Source organism: Nomascus leucogenys, chromosome 13, assembly GCF_006542625.1.
Source record: "Nomascus leucogenys isolate Asia chromosome 13, Asia_NLE_v1, whole genome shotgun sequence".
Lineage (NCBI taxonomy): Eukaryota > Metazoa > Chordata > Mammalia > Primates > Hylobatidae > Nomascus > Nomascus leucogenys.
Genome location: NC_044393.1, coordinates 98,547,209 through 98,554,852, shown reverse-complemented (window position 1 = coordinate 98,554,852; position 7,644 = coordinate 98,547,209).

Here is a 7,644-nt window from a genome sequence, read left to right as displayed (position 1 = left end):
GCCTGATGACTCCCAGAAGTCCTTAACACCTAACCCAGAGACGTCTGGGCCTGCATTCACTCTGGTGCTCTGCCAGTCGTGCAGCTACAAATTGTGCAGGAGGCAAAGAAGTCACGTTCCCTGGGCGAGTGCAAAATGCCTGTTTGTGCCATGTTGGTTCCACATGTGCACCAAAGTGAACAACTTTTGTCTCCCTCTACCTTGAAGTTCTCTCCACCTCCTGAGTTGGACGTATTCAAGGGGCTGGCCTTGGGGCAGGCTTCCCTAGTCTTCCCAGGGGCAACCTCAGCTTTTCCCATCTCTTTCAGATGACCCTTCTCCTGCCCTAAGCAAATTAATGCCAAGCCAGTCTAGTTCTCCAGCTTGGGCTACAGCTGGGACCCCTGCCCAAGAATAGTGATTTTTATCTTTACACTTTATCCAAGTTATTTATTTTTATTTTTTTGAGATGGAGTCTCACTCTCTTGCCCAGGCTGGAGTGCAGTGGCATGATCTCAGCTCACTGCAACCTCCACCTCCTGAGTTCAAGCAATTCTCCTGCCTCAGCCTCCCAAGTAGCTAAGACTACAGGCATGAACCACCACACCTGGCTAATTTTTGTATTTTTATTAGAGACGGGGTTTCGCCATATTGGCCAGGGTGGTCTCGAACTCTTGACTTCAAGTGATCTGCCCGCCTTGGCCTCCCAAAGTGCTGGGATTGCAGGTGTGTGCCACCCTGCCCAGCCATATCCAAGTTATTTTTAATCTCAGTTGATCTCCATGCCTCGGAGATGGAAGTATTAGTTTCTCCATTATACAGATCAGAAAATTGAGACTCACACAGCATGTTACAGTAGGAAATGGGACTAAAAGAAAAATTATTCAAACAATTGTTAAGGTGAGAGACTTTATTCAAGAACAGCTGCAATAGGGGTTATGCAGTAGGGGCAAAAAAATCAGGCTTAACATCAAATACAAGGACAGGTGGAGATTTATAGTTAAGCAACAGGGTGGAAGTCAGCAGATGGAAAATTACTAAGAAGACACATAAAGGTTAGGGACATTTTTGCTGAACGCAAGCCAAGGTGATCAGATACCAAGGGTAGGGGATTTTTGCTGAGCTGACTCAGCAGGATTCTTGCTAAAACTGAACTAAGTGAGTTAAGGACCAGCCCAGGGTCAGGGCCTAGTCAAAAAGAGGACTGAGAGGACCTTGACTCAAGTTTAGTCAAAGAGTGAGTTCTTTTCATGAGCTACCAATGATTTGAGTTGTATTGTCAGAGGTGTCCTAACTAGAGTGACACTATCCTAAATAAAGGCTGGGGAAGGCAAGACCTGCTGGGTTGCATTCCCAGGAAGTCAGCACTCTTGATCATAAGATGTTTATTGTTGAGGAAACAAGTTAATGGAAAAAGGCATTCTTGTTTTTGTTTTTGTTTTTGTTTTGGAGATGGAGTCTCACTCTGTTGCCCAGGCCAGAATGCAGGAGCACAGTCTCTGCTCACTGTAGCCTCAACCTCCTGGGCTCAAGTATTTCCCTTACCAACCCTTCCTGAGTAGCTGGGACTAGAGGCTCACACCTCTACACACACCCAGCTAATTTTTGTATTTTTAGTGGAGACAGGGTTTCACTATGACGCCCAGCCTGGTCTCGAACTCCTGGGCTCAAGGGATACGCCCTCCTTGGCCTCCCAAAGTGCTGGGATTACAGGTGTGAGACACTTTGTCTGGCTGCTTATCATATTCTTAATTCCTGATTGTAAATTTATTTCTGGACTCTTATTTTCTCCCCTTGAGTCGTCTGCATGTTCATGTGCCAGCCCCACTGTTTGCATTTCTGTAGCCTTGCAAATGGTATCTTTATCTTAGACTTTTTAGTATCTGGGAGTGACAGTGTCCCTCTCAATGCTCTGCTTTTCCAGGAATATCTTGGTTATTTCTTACATGTTTGTTTTTCCCAGACGGCTTTAGAAACAGCATGCCAATTCTAGTATCTGCTTCCTCCCCGCATCCTCCAAAAGCATTTGTGTTTTTACTGAGAAGATGCTACATTTATACATTAAAGACATTTGACAGGAAACACAAAAATACAGATACATAAGCAGGCCCCAGGTATTTTTCATAGTACTTATTTGTCAGGTCCTGTTTTGCATATAAAAGCACGCAGGGCATTTACCACCTTCTCTTCCGCAAAGTGCATCAGTGTGGTGAGCATGACAGGAACAGAAAAGGGGAAGGAAGCTGAGATCCTGGCAGAATAAAATGTGGCATGGAATTAAATAGTTAATATGTAAATATAATGAAATTAATAGCATTTATCGACCAGTTAAGCACTTTAGTCCATTATCTCAGTTCATATTCACAACTTCTATGAGGCAGGTGCTACTAATACTATCCTGATTCATCAATAAAAATGAAGCTCAGAAAGATTAAGTCACTTTCACTCAACTAATCATCAGTAGAGCTGGAATTTGATCCAGCTGTAGACTCTGCACTCCCAACCTCCAAGCTGAGCTGAGCTGCTAAGTGAAGTTAACTGCTTCTGGGAGTCTGGGTAGAGAGAAAAAAGAGAAATATGTTTGCTGAATCAATTGCTGCCAGCCAAGGGCCAGGCCTTTGCACTTGGTATCACAACTGACTGAAGCTGCAGAATCCGCAGGAATTCAGAGCCTGGGGCTCCTGCTGTGTGGGACACAGAATGGGAAGATGAAGTCACCACCCCAGTGTGTCCCAGGTCTTTGTCAGAGGATGAAATGCTGACATTTCAGGAGGGAGGAATCCTGAGGTTAGGGAGCCAAGGCGGGGGTCCTGTAGGGGTCTGAGAATATCCATCCCAACCATGTCTGCCCACCCTGCTCAGGGAGCCGCCTGCAGGGAGAACACAAAGTTCCACTGGGCTCGGGGCAGTGCCGGAGCTCCCTGCCCCCGGCCTCCGGGGAAGCACCAGCTCGCAGAGGGACCAGCTCGTGCTGGGATCAGTGCCTGCTCTGATACCTGGAAGTCCCTGGCAGCTTGGGGGCTTCCTTCTTGCTGGGGTGTGGTCTCCTGGTCAGAAGGTCCAGTCCTGCTGGAGAAGCCAGCTGAAGGCACTCGGCTCCCCTCAGGGCCTCCCAGGCTCCTTTCCCGAGGGTCTGGGTTGATAACTAAGTTTGGAAATCCCTTGATGGGTTGAGGTTCTAGAGCAGTGGTTTCAATGGTAGGGGTGCTTCCCTAGGGAACATTTCAAAATGGCTGGAGACACTTATTATAGTTGTCATGGCCAGCAGCAGGGAGAGGGGTTCTGCTAGCATCTGGTGGGTAAAAGGAAGGGGTGCTGCTAAGCATCATAGGATGCACAGAACAGTGCCCTCCCTTGCTCCCCCTCCCCCGCAAAAAAACCCAAAGAATTATCTAGCTTAAATTGTCAACAGTGTCAGGGCTTGGACATCCTGTCTTCGAGGGCTTCAGTTAGCACCGAAACCCTTGGGAGGTGGTTTAAAATGTGGAGTCTAGAATCCCCTAAACCCATAGGGTGCAGTGTGGGACCCAGGACCTGTACTTTCAAGCACTCCAGATTATTCTATTACAGGTGGACCATACTCCACATTGACAAGTAGCACAGCAGGTTGCACCCGGTGCATGATTCCTGAACTGTGGCCCTGTGTGGGTCTGCCTGTGGCAGAGGCAGCTGGAGAGCTGGCTAAAGCCCCAGCCTCCTTCATCCCTGGAGGTTCTCTTGTAATAGACATGGCTTCCATCCCAGAATTCCATGGGTTGTTTTGTTTGGCTTGAGTGATTTTTTTTTCCATTATTTTTAAGTCGACAAAAATTGCATACATGTAGGTATATACCATGTTTGGAAATGTGTACACATTGTGAAATGGCTACATTGAGCTAATAACAAATGCATTACCTCACTTTTCATTTTGTGAAATCTCCTCTCATCGATTTCCAAGCATACAACACACTGTTGGGCACTTTGTCGCCATGGGCTGCACACCAGGCCTCTTGGACTTATTCCTCTTGTCTAACTGAAATTCTCTATCTTTTGACCAATATTTCCCCAATGAGAGATTCGTATTTAGATTCGCTAACCCAGTATGTGGCCTAAATCCACACAGGACTCTGGTCATCTGCCCTCATCTTCCAGTGCCACAAGTCAAGCAAACCTGTGGTGCCTGCCAGCTGATCTCATTCCCGGAAGCCCAAAGCTGTATCAACAGGTCACTTCCAGCACACAGATAAGGAGATTAGCCACGCCTCTCACTTCACCTCCGGCTCCTCGCTTTTCCAGAATTATCAACTATCCTATTTCTGCTCAAAGCAGCCAAAGTTAACTGCGGGCTGCTCTCTGAGGGCTTCTGCAGGGAGCATGGGCCCTGTGGCCAGCAGGAGCAGCACCTCCCTCCCTCCACTAAGAATCTGTGGCGTCCCTGTTACAGGATGGAATGTGCTAGATCTCTCAGGGATGTTGAGGTACGAAACAGTTCGGGAAGACGGAACCAGAAGACAGTTCGGGAAGCCTGGGATCAGAGTGGAGAACGACAGAGCTCTTCAGCATGGTCCTTTGGTTTCCGAAGCAGTGCCTGGCACCTCATAATGGCTCAATGCTCATCATTCATTGCCACTATGAAATATTCCTGAAGGGCGTTTCCTCCAGGCTGTGGTATTGTCTGGAGAATGATCATGGCTCCCTGCTCAAGCCTATGACTCTAGGGCCACCGTCTCTGACCTCGGCACCATCCACCCCCAGCGATGCGCAGATTGGACAAGGGCTCGCTGGAGACTTCATCCTGCACGCAAGTGCTGCCCTCTGTTGGCCATACTCTTTGTGTGCAGCTTAACTTGGTTACTTCTACTTTTTTTTCTCAGTGGCTTTGTCCTCTGTCTCAGCGTGGCCTCCAAGGCCACTTCCCACTCTGCCACTTGGTATGGTTCAGGGCTGCCCTGCTCTCAGTCACGGCCCATTTTTAGAGCTCTTTTGCATCGTGTAGGTTCGTGAGTCTGTGTCAGAGGCTGATATTTACTGATGTGCCTCCCCCATTGGGCCTGGTGTTGGCGGGGCGGGTGGGGTTTGAAAGTGAGAACTCTAACAGAAGTTGGGTACACAGTGACTGCATCCAAACCCCTGCACCAAGAGACTGGGCCAACCCTAGCATGGCTTCTGGCAGCCCAAAGCGGCATCCCTGGGACCACCTGGCCACCCTTTGAGTTCCTGTCTGAAAAAGCTCAAGGCCGTCAAAATCCTTTAGTGTTTGTTCCTATCAACACCTGACAACAGGCCTCCGACCACCCCCTCACTTTCTTAGAGCACTTATGTTAAAAACACTTAGAGTCGTACCTCCTTCTCTTGTCCCTTTGAGGTGTACATTCATATCTGTCCAGGAGTGTCTTTCTCAAGAGCCTGAGAGCCAGTCCTTTGAAATGGCATCATCAGCAAGGATGGGGCCTGTCTCCCAGGCTCTGGGGGAGGACAGAACCTAACTTCCATTACTGCCAGCTGGCACACACAGCTGGCCTGGCCACAATAACACAGACAGCCCTTTGTAGTTTTTCAGTCCCATGATTCCTGAGCCCCAGGATGCCCTTTCCCAACTCCTACATTCTCCCATTGAACTGTCCAGTCCCCCTGCACAGATCTGAATGGAGCTCAGCTTCTCCCCTGTCAGTGGTTAATGAATAAGATCTGTTTTCATAGCTTGAACTAAAGTCCAGCTTAGTTTATCTTTGACAGACCCACTTACCCTTCAGGTTCCCGCCTTGGGCGTAGAGGGAAAGCCTCTGAGAGGAACACGGTCCTCACCAAACGGTGGGAGACCAGATCGTGCCAGGGAGTGGAGTGGACATGAGCTCTGGGCCCCTCTCCTCTCTCCTGGAATGGCTGCACAGGAAGGAAGGATGGAAGATGTGAGAAAGGCCACCCTGCCTGGGAAGGAGCTGCCAGCCCTCAGCAGTCCAGAGGCTGCCCAGAGAGCAGGGAGCAGCTCTCCAGGACTCCACCTCCCAGGCCCAGAGGATGCTGCCCAGGGGGCGCAGTGAGAATTCAGCCACAGCCACACACATCCCAGGAGAGTGTCTAAAGATGCCACTAATCCAACATCACGGAAGGCAAGAACCCAAAGAGCAGAAGCCGAGATGGGGAAGCAGCCCTTTCGGATACATGTCCCCCACCCCAATCCTGGGCCAAAGCAGATCTTCAGCATCCTGAACCTGAAGCCCCCACGGTGGGCCTGTGGTGGGCTGGGTGTGGCTCCAGAGGTGCAGCGGCAGGAACTGGCGGAGTGGTTCCCCCAGGCCCAGAGCTGACCCACAGCAACATGGGAAAATGGGCCCAGTAGGTCCCTCCTTGTTTAGTTCCCTTTCATTTTTCCAGGTCCAGCTTCACTGGGTCCACGGGGTCCCCATCCTGAGGTCACTGTGTTTCTCACCCCCTACCTGCCCACTCACTCCCAGCCCACTGCAGTCTGACTTTACTGCCCATCACCAAAGATGCCAGCTGACCTTGACTCCTTGAGGGTAGAGGACAATGGGGGTCTGTGTTACCTCGACCACTCTCTCCTGTTGAACCTCTCATCTTCCTGAGTGACACTCACCTGGTTGTCTTCTGGCTGCCTGCAACCTCCCGGCATCCTCTACAGGCCACCTTCACCCACCCACCCCGTGACCTCACACTCCTTGGGGTTCTCTTCTGGGTTTTTCTCACTCTGAACCCCCTGAGCAACCTGCACCCCTCAGGGATCACCGGTTATTTATGCCAATGGCTCCAACTCTGCATCCTGCAGCCTCATCTTCCTCCTGACCGTCCACCCCACCCATCCAGCCACTACCAACACTTCCACGGGGTGCCCTGGACACACACGACTCAGCGGGAAACAAAGGAACATCTCAGCTCCCACAGCCACCCTCGGACCTGCCCCTGCTGCACTCCCCACCACGGGCAGCCTCGGTCTCTATGGGCCACAGCCATGCAGCTCCCCCCTCACTTCTCTGTCCTCACCACTTCCACCAGGGGCGCTAATACAAATGTCAAACCAGCCTGCCATCCACCGTGCAGCTTGTAGAGATAATGCTAGAAATGCACTTGGCCATGTCATGGCCCTGCTTTAAATCCCTTTCACAGCTCCCGTGGCCCTTGGGATCCATCCAAGCTCCTCAGCTGGCTTTCCGCCCTCAGTGCTCTGGTGCCTCCATTGTGCGCCTTCCAGTCCCACCCCACCCTCCTGTCCCTCCAGGGAACTTCTTTCAGCTCTGCCCTGACTACAGGCTGGGCTCCCTCTACCCACTTCCCCACTGGCCCTGCAGGGAGACGCGCTGGCAGATCCCAGCTCTAGGCTATTTCATGAGGCAGGCCTTGGAGCCGCTGGCGACCTGCTTCACTGCACAGCCCCAGGAGTCCTGCACTCTGTCCTCTGGGGCCCAGACGAGTGGTGCTCAAAGCTGCACTTGAACAAGTCCTTGGTCTTCGTGCCAGGCCTGGTTCTCCACCGAATCTGGGCAGTCAGCAGGGGGCCAGATTGTCCTCCAGATCTCAGGAAAGTAGTCCTGGGTGTCTGTGTTCATAACTGCAGCTCCCGGAATCCTTCCCTGCTCCCCTCCCAGACCCACCCACCAGAGAAACAAGAATCAGGTGGGCGGGGCAGGGGACCTGCACACAGGCAGAGGCCAGGGCTTTGTCACCAAACAG